At 37.3% G+C, this 18,737-nt stretch overlaps 1 protein-coding gene across 2 annotated transcripts in view; it reads right to left on the bottom strand.

Moving 5' to 3' along the window:
• LOC149780180 (uncharacterized) overlaps positions 1-18,737 on the bottom strand; it is a 53,332-nt gene that overhangs the window by 34,174 nt on the left and 421 nt on the right. Inside the window, exon 2 of one of the 2 annotated variants that reach the window (XM_089936925.1) lies at positions 15,544-15,598. The exons of the other annotated variant lie outside the window; for it this stretch is intronic. The gene's annotated coding sequence lies outside the window, so the exon portion shown is untranslated. The remainder of the gene's footprint in view (positions 1-15,543; positions 15,599-18,737) is intronic. 2 annotated transcript variants of the gene reach the window in all.

The raw sequence follows: 18,737 nt of genomic DNA, 5'->3' as shown, positions 1-18,737 counted from the left end.
ATGATAATGTGACAATACTGTTTTTGAGACGGAAGTAATGTTAATAAAAAGTTAACAAAACTACATCACTAGTTTTAAATTTGTACACCTAACATCTTCAAAAAAATCAGGATTCAGCAATACCCCAGTTTTGAAGAAGACTCAACTTTCTCTTAGACGTGAACCAAGTCTCTTTCTGGCTGAGTATAAGGTAGTCATCCCAGCTTTTAATTCTATATATCCACTGCATATTCTCTTTAAAAAAGTTTGTTTGTCAACTAAGTTATGAGAAAGAAATTGAAAGCTCTCAATTTGAGGAAGGAAATTTGAGATGATAGTGAAACCAAAGCTAGATTTTGTGAAATGATGTAGTGATGATATATCTTTCCGGTAACACCATTTCAAGACTGTAAATTTCCTTTGTATAATCTTAAGTGTCTAATCATTAGTCATGTTTTGTTGAAGTCTTGGACTTGCTGTTATCAATGAAAGGGGGCAAAAAGATGCAAACTTATTAAACTATTGTATAAACTGCATTAAACCATAAAACTTATGATATGTTGAATGCCATATAGTCATAGCCACCAATTCATCAAAACTCATAAAACATCTAAATGTTCAATGTCATATAATATGGCGTCCAATTCATCAAAAACAATTTATCTAAATCTGGGTTCTTGAAACGGGTTTCTCTGTCATAAAACTTTATTTGGCATTTCGAGCACGAAATGTTACTCTAGACTTCAAAATCCTACTCAAAACAAACTGCTAGAATATTTCGAGAAAGAATTAGGGCCTGAAATGGCAACGAATGCCAAATGCGGTTGCGTACTTGCTATAAACACGCACGGTCCAGAGTTCGGTTCTCTATTACGGTTCAGGCTAATCTATCTGGACACCCACGGAAAGTGGATAATTTTCTTTGGGTTTTTGATTTCCTTCACTTCAAACTTAACGCCAACAACTGAGCCTTTGATATAAAATGTGAATAATTTGAATTTGTTTAACAATAGATATAAACAAAAGCTGGTATGAACTTTTAGTATCGTAGATTGTTCTGCATCATCGCTACAGATGCCAAGTCCATGTATGGCTTCCATGATTCCACTTTGCAACCGATAAGAAAGGATGAAAAGTTCATCCTGCTGTCAAGGTATAAATTTTACAGATCAACTGGGATAAATCTGTGGTGTGTTTTTTTAAATAGTACGCTAAACACAAGATGGCATGGTCCAGCTGTCGTGAGAGCAGTTTGCATGATTTTATTTTTGGTAACAAATAATTAAAATATTAATTATTATTATAGATGTATGACCCAAGACAACTGACCGCAATTGTTACTTATTGCAGATGTAAGACTCAACTCAATTTTCGTTTCGGAACACTGTAGTACTACTTAATTAACTGACTGCAATTTCACTGGCCTCATGGCAGCTAATAATGATGTGTGTGGTGGACCTGGGAGACATACATTGTACTGGCCTGAAGGCAGCTAATAATGATGTGTGGTGGACCTGGGAGACATACACTGTACTTGCCTCAAGACAACTAATAGTGATTTATATTGGGAGATATTCATCGTACTTGAAGAAGACAGGTAATAAACGATGTATATGGTTGACCTAGGAGATATACACTGTAATGGCCGGAAGACAGGTAATAATGATGTAGATGGTTGACCTGGGAGATATACACTGTACTGGCCTGAAGACAGCTAATAGTAATATATACTGGAAGATATACATCGTATTTCAAGAATACAGGTAATAGATGATGTGCAAGGTTTGACCCGGGAGATATACACTGTAACGGTCTGAAGTCAGGGAATCATGATATAGATAATTGACACAGGAGATGTACATCGTACGCCAAAAAGACAGGGAATATTGATGTAGATGGCTGACCTGGGAGATGTACACTGTAATGGTCAGAAGACAGGGAATAATGATGTATATGGCTGACCTGGGAGATATACACTGTAATGGTCAGAAGACAGTGAATAATGATGTAGATGGCTGACCTGGGAAATGTACACTGTAATGGTCAGAAGACAGTGAATAATGATTTAGATGGCTGACCTGGGAGATGTACACTGTAATGGTCAGAAGACAGTGAATAATGATTTAGATGGCTGACCTGAGAGATATACACTGTAATGGTCAGACGACAGTGAATAATGATGTAGATGGCTGATCTAGGAGATGTACACTGTAATCGTCAGAAGACAGGGATTAATGATGTAGATGGCTGAGCTGGGATATGTACACTGTAATGGTCAGAAGACAGAGAATAATGATGTAGCTGGTTGACCTGGGAGATGTACACTGTAATGGTCAGAAGACAGTGAATAATGATTTAGATGGATGACCTGAGAGATGTACACTGTAATGGTCAGACGACATTGAATAATGATGTAGATGGCTGATCTGGGAGATGTACACTGTAATCGTCAGAAGACAGGGAATATTGATGTAGATGGCTGACCTGGGAGATGTACACTGTAATGGTCAGAAGACAGGGAATAATGATGTATATGGCTGACCTGGGAGATATACACTGTAATGGTCAGAAGACAGTGCATAATGATGTAGATGGCTGACCTGGGAAATGTACACTGTAATGGTCAGAAGACAGTGAATAATGATTTAGATGGCTGACCTGGGAGATGTACACTGTAATGGTCAGAAGACAGTGAATAATGATTTAGATGGCTGACCTGAGAGATATACACTGTAATGGTCAGACGACATTGAATAATGATGTAGATGGCTGATCTAGGAGATGTACACTGTAATCGTCAGAAGACAGGGATTAATGATGTAGATGGCTGAGCTGGGATATGTACACTGTAATGGTCAGAAGACAGAGAATAATGATGTAGCTGGTTGACCTGGGAGATGTACACTGTAATGGTCAGAAGACAGTGAATAATGATTTAGATGGATGACCTGAGAGATGTACACTGTAATGGTCAGACGACATTGAATAATGATGTAGATGGCTGATCTGGGAGATGTACACTGTAATCGTCAGAAGACAGGGATTAATGATGTAGATGGCTGACCTGAGAGATGTACACTGTAATCGTCAGAAGACAGTAAATAATGATTTAGATGGCCGACCTGGCAGATGTACACTGTAATGGTCAGACGACAGTGAATAATGATGTAGATGGCTGACCTGAGAGATGTACACTGTAATGGTCAGAAGACAGTGAATATTGATGTAGATAGCTGATCTGGGATATGTACACTGTAATCGTCAGAAGACAGTGAATAGTGATGTAGCTGGTTGACCTGGGAGATGTACACTGTAATGGTCAGAAGACAGGGAATACTGATGTAGATGGCTGACCTGGGAGATATACACTGTAATGGTCCGAAGACAGTAAATATTGATGTAGGTGGCTGATCTGGGAGATGTACACTGTAACAATCAGAAGACAGTGAATAATGATGTAGCTGGTTGACCTGGGATATGTACTCTGTAATGGTCAGAAGACATGGAGTAATGATGTAGATGGTTGAGCTGGGAGATGTACACTGTAATGGTCAGAAGACATGGAATATTGATGTCGATGGTTGACCTGTGATATACACTGTAATGGTCAGAAGACAGGTAATAGAGGTGTATATCGTGGACCTGTGAGATGTACATCGTACTTAAAGAAGACAGGTAATAGTGAGGTATATGGTGGACCTGAGAGATATCCAATGACCTGAGAGATATACGCTATAATGTATGTTTATGAGATTTCTTTCTCATGAATTCTTAGCAGTGCTCTTGTCCATGGCCAGAAGGACAGACAGGTTTCAGGCTCCCTAAGGGAGGTGTCACTTCTAAATAATATAACCTTACATCTTGGGGATGGGCGATGCGAGAGAGGCACGAGAACGCTGTAAGGAAGACAATCTCTCTGAGTTCTGACGAAACGGACAATTTTTTGCGCAGCAAATCTTCTCGCTTCTTATACACAGTTTCTTAGGACAAGGCCAAATAGGGACATACGTCATAGCTCTTAAGTTTCGCCAGAATCTCAAAGAGAGGCTTCATCTTTTCTTACCGACTACCGTCTGGGTCTATGTACATCTAAAGATTTTTCTACGAACACATGAAACCGTAGCGATATATTAGGCAGAAAGGAATTTGCTTTCTCAGCACCCTTGCTGCTGAGTTCTAAATTTGCCAACGTAAAGTATTTTTTAATTCATATAGAAAAGCACAATCTTTATTGAAATAGTATACATTTATATTACAAGAATAAAAAATTGTTTTTAATACAATTTACTGAAAAATTCCATCCTAAGATATCGTGGACCTGGAACATATACCATGACCTGGGAGATACACTGTTATTTATGGTGGACCTGGGAGATATACACTGTAATGGCCTGAAGACAAGTAATCGCATGTATGGTTGACCTGGAAGATATACACTGTAATGGCCTGAAGACAAGTAATCATATGTATGGTTGACCTGGGAGATATACACTGTAATGGCCTGAAGACAAGTAATCGTATGTATGGTTGACCTGGGAGATATACACTGTAATGGCCTGAAGACAAGTAATCGTATGTATGGTTGACCTGGGAGATATACACTGTAATGGCCTGAAGACAAGTAATCGTATGTATGGTGGACCTGGGAGATATACACTGTAATGGCCTGAAGACAAGCAATCGTATGTATGGTTGACCTGGGAGACATACAGTGTAATAGCCTGAAGACAAGTAATCGTATGTATGGTTGACCTGGGAGATATACAGTGTAATGGCCTGAAGACAAGTAATCGCATGTATGGCTGACCTGGGAGACATACAGTGTAATAGCCTGAAGACAAAAATAATCGTATGTATGGTTGACCTGGGAGATATACACTGTAATGGCCTGAAGACAAGTAATCGTATGTATGGTTGACCTGGGAGATGTACACTATAATGGCCTGAAGACAAGTAATCGCATGTATGGTTGACCTGGGAGATGTACACTGTAATGGCCTGAAGACAAGCAATCGTATGTATGGTTGACCTGGGAGATATACACTGTAATGGCCTGAAGACAAAAATAGTCGTATGTATGGTTGACCTGGGAGATGTACACTATAATGGCCTGAAGACAAGTAATCGCATGTATGGTTGACCTGGGAGATATACACTGTAATGGCCTGAAGACAAGCAATCGTATGTATGGTTGACCTGGGAGATATACACTGTAATGGCCTGAAGACAAGTAATCGTATGTATGGTTGACCTGGAAGATATACACTGTAATGGCCTGAAGACAAGCAATCGTATGTATGGTTGACCTGGGAGATATACACTGTAATGGCCTGAAGACAAGTAATCGTATGTATGGTTGATCTGGGAGATGTACACTGTAATGGCCTGAAGACAAGCAATCGTATGTATGGTTGACCTGGGAGATGTACACTGTAATGGCCTGAAGACAAGCAATCGTATGTATGGCGGACCTGGGAGATATACAGTGTAATAGCCTGAAGACAAGTAATCGTATGTATGGTTGACCTGGGAGATGTACACTGTAATGGCCTGAAGACAAGCAATCGTATGTATGGTTGACCTGGGAGATATACAGTGTAATAGCCTGAAGACAAGTAATCGTATGTATGGTTGACCTGGGAGATGTACACTGTAATGGCCTGAAGACAAGCAATCGTATGTATGGCTGACCTGGGAGGCATACAGTGTAATAGCCTGAAGACAAGTAATCGTATGTATGGTTGACCTGGGAGATGTACACTGTAATGGCCTGAAGACAAGTAATCGTATGTATGGTTGACCTGGGAGACATAACGTAATAGCCTGAAGACGTGTAATAGTGATGTATATGATGGACACGAGAAAAATACGTTTTACTGGAGGGAATACAGGTAATATTGATTTATATTGTGGACCTGGAAAACATACACTGTACTTCAATAGGTACACGATGATTTTACATTACTTGTGTCATATTTTATCCTCTGCATTCGCTATTTGAAAGGAGCTTTTTTACTATATTGGATGTGTTCAAAAGGGATGTAAAACCATAGGCATGGATTTAACGTTACACGAGTATTGTTAGGGGTATCTTTTGGAGAATCCTACGGTACTGAATTTGAGGTATCTTTGGGAGCATCCTGCGGTACTGAATTTGGGGTATCTTTAGAAGAACCCTAGAATACTGAATTTGGGGGATCTTTGGGACAATCCTAGAATACTGAATTTGGGGGATCTTTGGGAGAATACTAGAATACTGAATTTGGGGGATCCTTGGGAGAATCCCAGAATACTGAATTTGGGAAACATGTGATATTATTCAAGCAAGATTTGTTGCTTGATTTAGACACAACCGAAACGCTGATTTATGTGGCGGAAACAAAATTTTAATTGATAAGGAAATTAAACATGTTTTATGAAATGAAAGTTATACTGATCGCATTAAAAAATAAAGCTACACCACTTGAATGGGTTAAATTACGCGTGTCTGCAGATAAGCTCAGAATAAAAACAGGTAGATACGTTGGGATAGAAAGAGGTGAACGGCTGTGTGAAATATGCGGGATGAGAAATAGAGTTGACAAAGAAGATAAATTTTATTGACTCGTATACTCTGTTGCGTAAGAGACTTCTCACGGACAAAGTATAAGTTAGTAAATTTATATATGTCTGACACAACCATCCGACAAGGTATAAGTTAGTACGTTTATATATATCTGACGCAACCCGCGGACAAAGTACAAAGTACAAGTTAGTTTGTATATGTCTGACACAAGTAACCGACAAAATATAAGTTAGTAAGTTTATATATGTCTGTCATAACTAATGTAATCATTAATCTTGGCAAATATATTCAATATACATGTTACATGAGAAATAATTTATACATAATTAAATATAATGTAAGTTACTTTACTATAATTCAATGAACATTATCTAGTGCGCCACTACAAGTGTGCGATTTATGTGATTTATGTGCTCGAGAAATATATTTTTCTCTCTGCGATTTACAATAAAAGCAACATTGTTCATAGTGTTTACGTTTTGTTAAATTGTGAGTATACATTTTTGCATATTTTGAACAAATTAGTATTGCTAATTATTTGCAGACGCTGCTAGGTTGCAATATCAACGACATAGTGTGGTGTACAATACGCTTATAAAGATTTTTTTATTTCCGTTTATTGGTTGGTTTGTTTATCGACACCATGTTCACTAAGATGGATTTAACCCGCTACTACAGATTTATCTCACTTAAGACTGGATATATCAAAGAACAACAATCGACGTATGTGTGCTACAAACTTCATAAGTTGTGGTATTTTTCAAAACCGATCACTTTTGTCCAGGCATTATGGGAATGTGGACCACATGCAAGAGTTTGAAATTGAAGAGCTTCACAATGTGCAACAATAACGCACATCTGAAACTGAAGATTCGATAATGGAAGTGTTCCAGTGAGATTTTTATGTTCAACAAAAACACACAGTAACACATTGTTACGAAAAATGTTTGCTTTGTTCAAATTACAATCAAAACATATATGATCTTCGTTTTACAATGGCATATAGGTAGATTTTGGTCATAATTCACCATAATTTACATTTTTGTAAATCTGATATTTACTACCTCCTTGCGAGCCATTTAACAAATCGATATTGACACCACTCATTGCACATGGTCACTTGATAGAGACAACTTCCACGTGTAAGTGACAAAAGGGCAATTATATTATGCCAAGCTAAGGTATCCGGTTATTGCGTGTTGCATACTGTAGTATGGACTAGTCTAATATACTGTCATGATGAGGTATCATGTTATTGCGAGTTGCATACTGTAGTATGGGATAATCTAATAGACTGCCAAGCTAAAGTATCCGGTTATTGCGTGTTGCATCCTGTAGTATGGGATAATCTAATATACTGCCAAGCTAAGGTATCAGGTTATTGCGTGTTCCATACTGCAGTATGGGATAGTCAAATATACTGCCATGCCAAGGTATCAGGTTATTGCGTGTTGCATACTGTAGTATGGGATAGTTTAATATACTGCCATGCTAAGGTATCGGGTTATTGCGTATTGCATACTGTAATATGGGATAGTCTAATATACTGCCATGATAAGGTATCAGGTTCTTGCTTGTAGCAGACTGTAGCATTTGATAGCCTATGATATATCATAACATACAAATATTACTGTATATTAAGCTGATACTAAAAACAAACAAAAGAAAGCAATCATGTGCCGTGTGAACGTAATCCCAAGATTTCTGTCACCCACTTACTATCCCTAAGCCGGATTACTGGAGTACAATAATTTTGGTTGTGTGTACATTTTAACTGTTGTAAGCGAACTCCTAATAGAAGATTAGTTTATTCATCGAGCTATCTTCCATAAGTGAGTTCTAAAAGTTAAAAATAATATATATATATATATATATATATATATATATATATATATATATATATATATATATATATATATATATATATATATATATATATATATATATATATATATATATATCGCCTTGTCATGTAATGTTGACAATTTGTTTTTATTTTATATTACCATTTTGTTCCTCTGCATTATGAATTATTGCCAGTTTGTTTTGGAATAGCAATTTAATGTTGAACGAAATAATTCTTCTACCATTCTACTGACAGTTTTGCTGATGGTCGAGCAATAACTGACACTAGATACAGCGATTTAGTGGGAGTTATGGGAAGAGATGAGAATTACTATTGTATTGCTTTACGAAGATGAAAGTATACAGCGCAAGCCCAAATACGGTATACAATGTAAAAAGAAAACTTCTGATATGCAGAAACTGTAGTACATGAGCAGAAATACGGTATACAATGTAAAAACAAAAACACTTCTGATATACAGAAACTGTAGAGCATGAGCAGAAATACGGTATACAGTGTAAAAACAAGAACAGTTCTGATATACAGAAACTGTAGAGCATGAGCAGAAATACGGTATACAATGTAAAAACAAGAACACTTCTGTTATACAGAAACTGTAGTGCATGAGCACAAATACGGTATACAATGTAAAAAACAAGAACACTTCTGATATACAGAAAATGTAGTGCATGAGCACAAATACGGGATACAATGTAAAAACAAGAACACTTCTGATATACATAAACTGTACAGCATGAGCACAAATACGGTAAACAATGTAAAAAAAAGAGCACTTCTGTTGTGAAAGGTTGACACATTTACATCCAGACGAATTCCAATATCGGTAGATATACTGGGTTAGCTAGATATGTAGGTGAAGAAATGTGATTGTTTATTTTGTACTTAATTGTTCTCTGCCACACAAGAACAGTGAGGGGCTACAACATTGACAGGGAAGTTATGCGGTGTTTAACCTTTTGCCTGGTCATTTTTGGCGGAAGCAGTTTCTTTTGATTTTGGAACATTGCATTTTGAACTTCTTTTTTTCCCATTCTTTTCCTTGCAAAGTATTATCAGTAGTGGTAGTAGTAGTATTTGTAGTAGTAGGAGTAGTAGTACCATAAAGATAGCGAGGTGAAAGGTCAGGTAGAAGGGACTTTTCCAGTGTTCTAATTCAGATCTTCGTTACCTTATGCAAGCACGTGTACCAGGCTTGACTTATAATAATAACAACAACAATAATAATAATAATAATAATAATAATAATAATAGAAAGAGGAGGAGGAGAAAAAGAAGCTCGTTTGAAGCTTTTGTCTGATCATAAGTTCCTGCGTCAACTAAAGGACTAATCTAAATACACCTAGATGCATGAATTATTCTAGCACTTTTACTACATGTATTGCCATCGATTCGTAGCCTAATAACGTCAACGCCAGATATAGAATTAGAGATGGCAAGTGCTTGAACAACGAACTCTATCGAATTTAACAAATAAAAGAGCTGATAAGACAATGTCAAGAGGCAACGGTGTTGTTGCATTTTAGACATGCAAACGTTTTTGATAGTTCTGTCATAATCGGACTCCTCTGCCAAGGGTGGCGTCTTCCAATAAACTATCGCATAGCAGAGACTCTAAAGGACTGCTATCAGATTCGACCGCCATCTGGGTGTGTCTCGCTGCATATTCTTGTTGCAGGAGAAAAGATTTCCAATCCGAGTAGGGTAATAAAAAAAAATGATTTAAATAAAATGCACTACAACTATTTAGAACTTCGACATTTTACATCCAATTTTCAGAAAATTTGCTCAAGAAACTTGTGAATCGTTTTTTAAAATCACTGAAAAATCAATATTTCCTTTCTCAGAATAAAAGAAGCCGGTTTTATAGAAATATAAACGCGTGTCACTTGGCGGAGTAGCCTCGGGTCCTCCAGAGGACTCACTTAGCTTAGCTTGCGAAAAGACATGTGGTGACTACGTTGACGAGGAGGGTAAATCTTCATGTGCTGACTAAATTTAAGAATCGGGTACATATTCATGTACTGATTAAATTTAAGAAGCGGGTACATATTCAAGTTGTGACCAAGTCGAAAGAGGAGGGTACATCTTCATGTGCTGACTAAATTTAAGAATCGGGTACATATTCATGTACAGACTAAATTTAAGAAGCGGGTACATATTCATGTCGTCACTAAGTTGAAGAGGAGGGTACATATTCATGTGCTGAATCAATTTTAGAATCGGGTACACATTGTTGCGGTTGCTAAGTGTAAGAGAATGGTATATATTCATGTCGTGACTAAGAGGCGGGTACATACTCAGGTAGTGACTGAATTTAGTATCAGTAAAGGACACTTGGTTTAAATTTGCCCGTCGTTATGTCTGTTCCTAGAGAAGAGCGATTGTACGCCTACAGACCCCAACAACTGAATACATCTAATGGGCAAATAAGTAATTTTATAAGAAGGAAATTTCCCTAAGAAACCTATCATAGTTAAAAATTCCTTTAATTGTTCTTCCTTACATTTAAACTTTGTTTACGATCACTGTACCTCAAATTATAAAATTCTCTCCTGACGACTCACTTATTGGCTTTGGTTTGTATCTCATACTCCAGTATGAGTGTGTTACCAACGATGTAAATATCGTTTGTAATGCCCCCACCCCCACCCCTACCCCCATCACCACACACACACATTCAAGCTCCATGTATATATTTAAAACCCACATATAGCATGGATGGATAAACTATTTCATCTCATTAGTATTTCACGGATTTCTTAGATAAGGGAACATTTGGTGCGAGTAGTTTGGTACTAAATCAGTATATATAGTTAAAACTAAATCGTGACTCGCATCTGACTTTTCACATTTGTAATTGAATCCAAACGTTGACTGAATGTTGTCCGTCTGTCATCTCAAGATGCGCCATCTAATCTCATATTCTACGCTTTTCGCTTGAAATCATATAGATAGAACAAAACAAACAGCATAGACTGTTAGCCGCCATAGTCTCGTTCAATCCTGGCTCCATGCGATGTCCGCCTTATGCGGGACCATTGTTTAGTGAAGATCTCTTGCAGCTACGCGAGATCTGGTTCAATGATATAGTTCATCTCTACTCGCAGTTGGCCGCGAGTTCTACATACATACAGTGATCGTTGATCATGGGTTTCGATTCAAGACAAGGAGTTAGAAGCTAACACGAGTTAAAGATCCTCTATATTCGTAAGCTTACACTTTGCAAGTTGGTGGGTGGGGATGGGTAGGTGGCGGGTGGTGAGTGGAGGGTAGTCCTAATATTAGTACCCCTACTTCCTGGACGAGGTACTAACATGAGCCTATGGGACGAGGTACTAACATGAGCCTATGTGTATTAACGGTGCAGCCGAGTGTGATTCGCACTCGGCACTTTTTTAGCCTGATATCATACATTTTGAACATGTTCCCTGCATATACTGAAATAAATTAAATATTCCTCTTACTTAATAGCTGAATTGATGTACGTCATTGAAGAAATACCTGTAAAATATCGTTTACCTTCTTTATGCGATAGATTAATTTGGCTCATCCGCCATATTATTTCAACCCATAACTACTTCCGTTTTCATCCTCGTTTTTTCTGTGCTATATAAGTATGAGGCGCCGTAGCGGACAAAAGTTTGTCCAGTGAGAAAGTTGCTGTTGGAATTTCGATGTCGAATATTGAGAAATCCAATATCACGTGTTGGATCAAATTGCATGTTCTTAAAGTTCCATTTTCTAGATCGAGATTATAGATTTTATATGTTGAATTATATAGTGGTGGTTTAAAGTTATATTTCCCATGTCGATGTTTTACACTGTATATTTTGAATTATACAGCGGTGTTTAAAATTTCAATATCATATGTTGAGAATCCCAAGCTCACAAGTTGTATGCAACTATTTGTGATGAAAGTTCCGTTTCGTACGGCGAGTATTTAGATTTCATCTGCTGAATTTCACAGCAACGCGAAGCAGCCTCCTTGTTTAAAAAATAACTCGGTCCGTTCACAAGAGCGACCTCCAGTGAAGAAATTCATAGCGATTCTCGACCTGTGAATGATAACTTTCAAACGTTAAATGCAGAAATTCTAATGGCGCCTCATAACTGAATACATGAATGATGTATCTTAATACTCGATATTATTTTGAATTGTTAAAGTGGACATTGTGTAATATTACTTTTAGCACCAACATGTCATTTCACCATATAAAAATAACAATTCTGACAAGCACAATAAAACGTACAGTCACCGCTGTGTAACAGATAGAATCTGAAAACTCAACATACGAAATGGAATTGTTAGCACAATCAGTGTGGTTCAACATGTTAAATTGAAATTCTCGACATGTGACATTAAAATTTCAACAACCGTCGTGTAATTCAGAAGATACAATCAACAAACTCGACATTGGACACCGAATTTTCAACCATCACTGTGTAATTCAACAGATGAAATCTAAATACTCAACATATCAAATGGAACTTTCAATATAAACTCTTTGAACCAATACGTATGTCACGTTATAAGTAAGGAACAATTGCATCATATATATGTTAGACACTGAGGCTAATTATTCACTTCATAAATGTTGCGAGTGTAAGCCGACATCAAACAGACCGGGGGGGGGGGGGGGGGCAGTTATATATAACATGGCCATATGAACTTGTTACTGACGCCTTATTCTGCTGAATGCGATTCACAGGTAAATGGCATGAATTGCCGATGTTGGCTCAAAGGAATATCAAGTGAGGGTAGTAAATCCACCCTTGACAGACTGCCGTGGAGGGGGCAACGTCTGCTAATTATGTAGACCATGGGTGAATCGACATCCACTCGGAATTCAGCAAGGCGTGGCCACCATTGGAATCGCAAGTTTAAATCTAGTGTCTTGAAACTAAACGTCAGTAGTCGCTAAACCATCCTGCCAGAATTACATAAGGAAGTTCTAAGCTACTCCGACTTCATTCGAAATTGGCGGGAAACATTGTTATTCTGGGAATTACAAAGGAGCTTCGGAAAGGTCAGTAACTTATTTGCTCGATTGTCGCAATATATTACGGCAAGGTAATTGTACTTTAATTATGTACAGTATGTATACTTCACTACTTCACTACTAGAATCGTTAGTACGTAGAATTACTATTTGTAGGGTTTGATTCATTTGTAGTGTTTTACATGCATATTTTGAGATATGAGCAATGTTTATGTAAAGAATTAATATTGTAATTCGCTATTTGGTTAATTCGTAGTAACCTCGTGCATTTATTCATGTGATATTCTAGATTTGCAAATGTTGAATTGAATTATAACTTTGTATAATGGTTGCAGTGTGCAACATTAGTTAATATGAGTATTTAACTATTTGTGTATACTTTGTAGGAGCATAATGTGTAAGGATATATCAGAGTATAGATATGTGGATATCTGTGTATACATTGTAGAAGTGTAATGTACAGAAATACGTCTGATTATGTGATATTGTTCTGTATAATAAGATTGAGAATCTATATATACCGATGTAATGAAATCTATTGATATATGCATAATAAGCAGTTGATACCGTGTATACCATACCAGAAAGTATGGGTATTTGAATGTGCACGAATGCATGACCAAAGAAGGTAATGGCTTATCTGATGATAGATTGTTGTTTAGTGTAAGAATAAATAGTTAGAGGAATATACTAATGTCCTTGTGTGTGTTCGGACAGGAAGCTTTTAGGGACCGAAAGAGCTGTAGGACACAGAGAAGGGAAATACCCTGTACAGTTGATCCCAAGTCTCTGGGAGACAAGAGAAGTGGAGAACGGAAGTGGAGGAAGTGGAAGGTTGAAGGACGTGGTTGTTGGACTGAAGGGGTACTGGGTACCAGTCAAGAGACACTAGATTAGTAGAAACACAGGACAGGAGGAAAATCTATCAAACTAAATCAGATGATGAAATAGGCCGTCACATGGTCGAGTGAAAGACGAGTGATAGGGTTTTGAATATTGAATTTCGTTTGAGGAAGGACTATCTGTAATTGAATGGCATTAAATTTGTTGTTTATTTGAATTTCACCTTTTGTCTATTCAGTAACTTAACTGTTGGCATCGCTGACTGGGGGCTCAGAGCTTTGCACCTCTATCACTATTTCAATTTCTAATAAAAACGAGCCAGAGCGGGTCTTCTGTAATAATTAAAGATAATAATGGGAGCACCCCACCCCAACCTAAGGTAGTCTACGACGAGACCCCTTTACAACGTAAATTATGAATTCTCGACGTATGACATTATCTAAGACAAATTATAATTTGTTTAACTAGTGTCCTCATCAATTACGTGTTAGGGATATGCGGTAGTCATAGTCATTGGTTAGAATTTCACCTGTTCTATTTACAGGCATTGGACGAGGTCTACTTTTCGCGACAATTTATGTCCTTTTCAAACTACACAATAGCCATATCACTCGTGTACTGGGCAACCTACCAATGGAATGAATAACCTATGCCAATATTCTGATTAAATTACAGTTAATCTAAGTCACTGTTATGATTTAATTAATGTTACTACCAAACTGAGTTGTTTCTTTCCTCCATTGTTATCTTGCTTCCTTCCTTTGGTTTGTGTGACTATATTTTACCACCATTCATAGGTCAAGAAACGCCATCGCATGACACAGTTGTAGATTCGTCACGCTCGTTTTTTTTTATAACGGATTTTCGTTGGTACACCTCTGCGATTGTCCAGAGAGAGAGAGAGAGACAGACAGACAGACAGACAGATTTATCACACGGTGTTTAATGAGTATGCACCACCACCCTCTCTAAAATACAGTACCGTAGTTATCTACTTGCTATGATTTCATAATTGGGGGAAATATTCGCAATTGCAGAAATCGAGTTTCCAGATCCACATGAAGGAAAAGAAGAAAACCTACGTTTAAGATCCACTGAATGCTATAAAAGACAGTGCAGGAGGTACAAGAAAATATATTGATGATGTTGTTGTTGTGGGGTTTAACGCCATTTTTCAGCACACGATAGGCTATATATGGCGGCCAGTATTAATGGTGGAGGAAGAACCCGGGAAAACCCCAGAAAGAACCACCGACCCACGAGAAGCTACTGGCATGCTTTCTCACATACCTACATTGGCTGAATCTGAGACTCGAATCGGCGCAGACAGAGGTGAGAAAATATACTGAAAATATAAAATTAAGGATACATAGAAACATACATCGTTACGTATTTGCATCATTAAAATTTGAAAGGTTATTGATGTCTTTAGGAAAATCCATTTTTGACATACGAGTGGTGTTTAAAAAGTTTTAATATTTTGTTAAAACTTTTAATATATTTTGAATCTGTCAACAAAGATAATAACGATAGACAGGCAACAATGAGTTTTATAAAATGATCGGCAGTGAATGGCACTAGCGAAAATGTGTGGGTGAAGGAGAACAATTCAGTTACTGTGACAGAGCATTTAAAAAGGCGTTTAATAATTTAGATAATCACACTGCTATAGATTGTTAAACGGCACGGCGAGTACTTTGAGAAGCTGCAATGACGCACTGTTCACTAATGGGAACTTTGTTGTAAATATTCGGAACGTTTTATATATCCTTCGTATATCTATTTCAGAGTGGTTATAAATTGCTTCGTTATTTCATAGGTTTCCATAGATGTCCAAGTCGGTGCATTTACTGTGGACGTTTGTTTAGAGTCAATTTATCCTAAAACAGATTGCTGTCTTCTTTCCTCTTTACTGTAAGGCGAAAATCAAATCACAGTAATGAACAATGCGCTGATTTAAGTAGGTTACGTTAATTGGTTAATTCAGGATTAATCATCAGAATCTATTTGTGGTGATCGTGGTAACGGATGCATATGTATCCCTGAGCTTCTACGTGCATTGTATCAACAAAAGATGACACATTGTATATTTGGATGAAAGTACAATAGAAAAATCATTAGTCTGAAGGCTTTAATCATGGTTCCTGCAAACGTACTTACTTAAGTTACTGTGTATTTGATATCAGGCTAATCGAGCCTTGGATGAGTATGCAACACGAAAAATGTCTAAATATCAATACCTAGTTTTAACTGCGGAAACGAAGGTTTGTGAGCAACATGTTACTCTTGGGAGCCTTGGTAGCCAAATGGTTAGATTGCCGGACTCACGACCGAAACGGTGCTGAATCAGAGCCTACCATCCGACCAGACATTAACAGCTGCGTTGGGCACTTTAAATTGCCTCGTCACTAAACACCTTGAGTTGATGTGCCGTAAAACACCAAATGTAATCAAACATTTTGTTTTTAAGCTTTCGTATACAGTAAAACCTCTCTCTCTCTCTCTTCGAGGGCTTCCCTGGTTCTTCCTCCACCATTCATACTGACCACCATATATAGCCTATCGTATGCTGAAAAGTGGCGTTAAACCCTATAACATCAACTCGAGAAAGAGAGAGAGAGAAAGTATATATATATATATATATATATATATATATATAGAGAGAGAGAGAGAGAGAGAGAGAGAGAGAGAGAGGGAGAGAGAAAGACAGGTAAGCAAGGTAAGGTATCAGAACACTGACCATAATCCTCAATCCAAAATCATTTTTGACCCAGTTTGTATTGTTATATAAATGATGTAGTTATTCTCACACTATTTTTAAGTCAATGAGTTAAAAATTCTGTACGTGGCATTCCCATTACAGGTAAGTACAGCTATAATTTTATATATCGCAACCGACTACTTGTTTGTAGTTTTTATATAGGTCATAACCGTTACCAGATAAAAGAGGGAGGAATAAATTGCTGTGTCTTCTATGCACCAGTGAATTTGCTCAAAATGATTACATACGTATCATATGAAAAGACGTACCAGGTACATGTAAACAAAATATCTTTAATAGCATGCGATCTCTTCCACCTATACACGCTTATCAAATATGCACAGAAATTTACCGTCTATCCGAAGAATTAAATTTGTATTCCAACGTAAGTTTGCCTTCTATCCGCGAATTCATGTGGACGTATATTTGATTGTCTCAATATCTGCTTTGACTGTACGACTGCACTCATTTCATTTCTTGCTCTGAGAGGAAGCAAAAATAAATAAAAATGTGCTCTTGCAATACAGCTACCCAATCTCAGTGCTTGTACTAACCCAAACGCAAAATACTACCAAGGTGTAGTTATAGGCAGTCGTGGTGGTTCAGGGTCCATACACTTTCAGTGGACCGCAGATTCGAATCCTGTCCAGTCCAGTTCTCTTAGGCCAAAATCATGCGTCTCTATGCAACACAATTTATTCTGATAACTTCAGCACTATCACTAAACATAAACACAAGGATCCTGTTTTTATTTTCATTTCTTTTCGCCTTTACCCTTACATTCCTTATTTCTCTTTATTTATTTTTCACAACAGTCAACTGAATGTTAATTATCTGGATATATTTTCAACGTTATAAGGCACACATTCAGATATTTATGGAAATTGTACTTCCATGATAACTGCTTCCTGATATCGACTTGTGTCACTTTACACTTACACATGTTCTTATTTGAAGTATTTCTGTCCGATTTTTATGACAAATCTTTCTGAGAAACCATATAAAACAACCCGACCGCAAATATACACCCCCATTTGACCACTAAGCAAACTTTTCCTCAAGGAAATCAAGATCTCAGTGCAAGACAAAAAGCTAATTTAAAGATAAATATAAAAAGCCGGGTCAAAACTGTACCGTTACTAAGCGGTCTGCGGACACTGTACACGTACACATTAAACTGACTCAACTTTGTTTCATACAGGACTATTACGACACTATCGTAAACACCGATATCTGATATCATAATGGACTTTGCGTACATACTTGTCTAATTGTTTTCAAATAGGATATGAGTGGGTCTCTTTCTATAGTTTGTGACTGAATACTAACAACGAACTAAACTTGCCCACCAATGTCACCATATCTACCACTTTGTCACTATGTTCAAAACTATATCACTATATCACAATCCAGTGCCAATCAGAAATCAAGAAAGAATGTTAAAGGTGTGTATTAAATATTACAGAAGACATCCCCACCAACCCACCCCTCTCCGGCTATATTTAGTAACGGCGCAAATTGGATAGTGAGGAACATTTGGAGACTTAATTGTTTGTTAATTAACAAAGTAATACAGCTCCATCCTTTAATTAATAAATGTGAAAAACTGTACTCTTGTATTTTATATTTTCATCGTCTGTTTAGTTGCGTGTAAACAGCTAGTGCGTAGCTTTGTTTGTTGTAAATTGTTCTGTCTGTGCAGAGAGAGAGAGAGAGAGAGAGA

This window comes from Sinohyriopsis cumingii, chromosome 16, assembly GCF_028554795.1.
Source record: "Sinohyriopsis cumingii isolate HCF-2022 chromosome 16, ASM2855479v2, whole genome shotgun sequence".
Lineage (NCBI taxonomy): Eukaryota > Metazoa > Mollusca > Bivalvia > Unionida > Unionidae > Sinohyriopsis > Sinohyriopsis cumingii.
The sequence above is the reverse complement of the archived record's forward strand: the minus strand, read 5'-3'. Positions and strand labels throughout refer to the sequence as shown.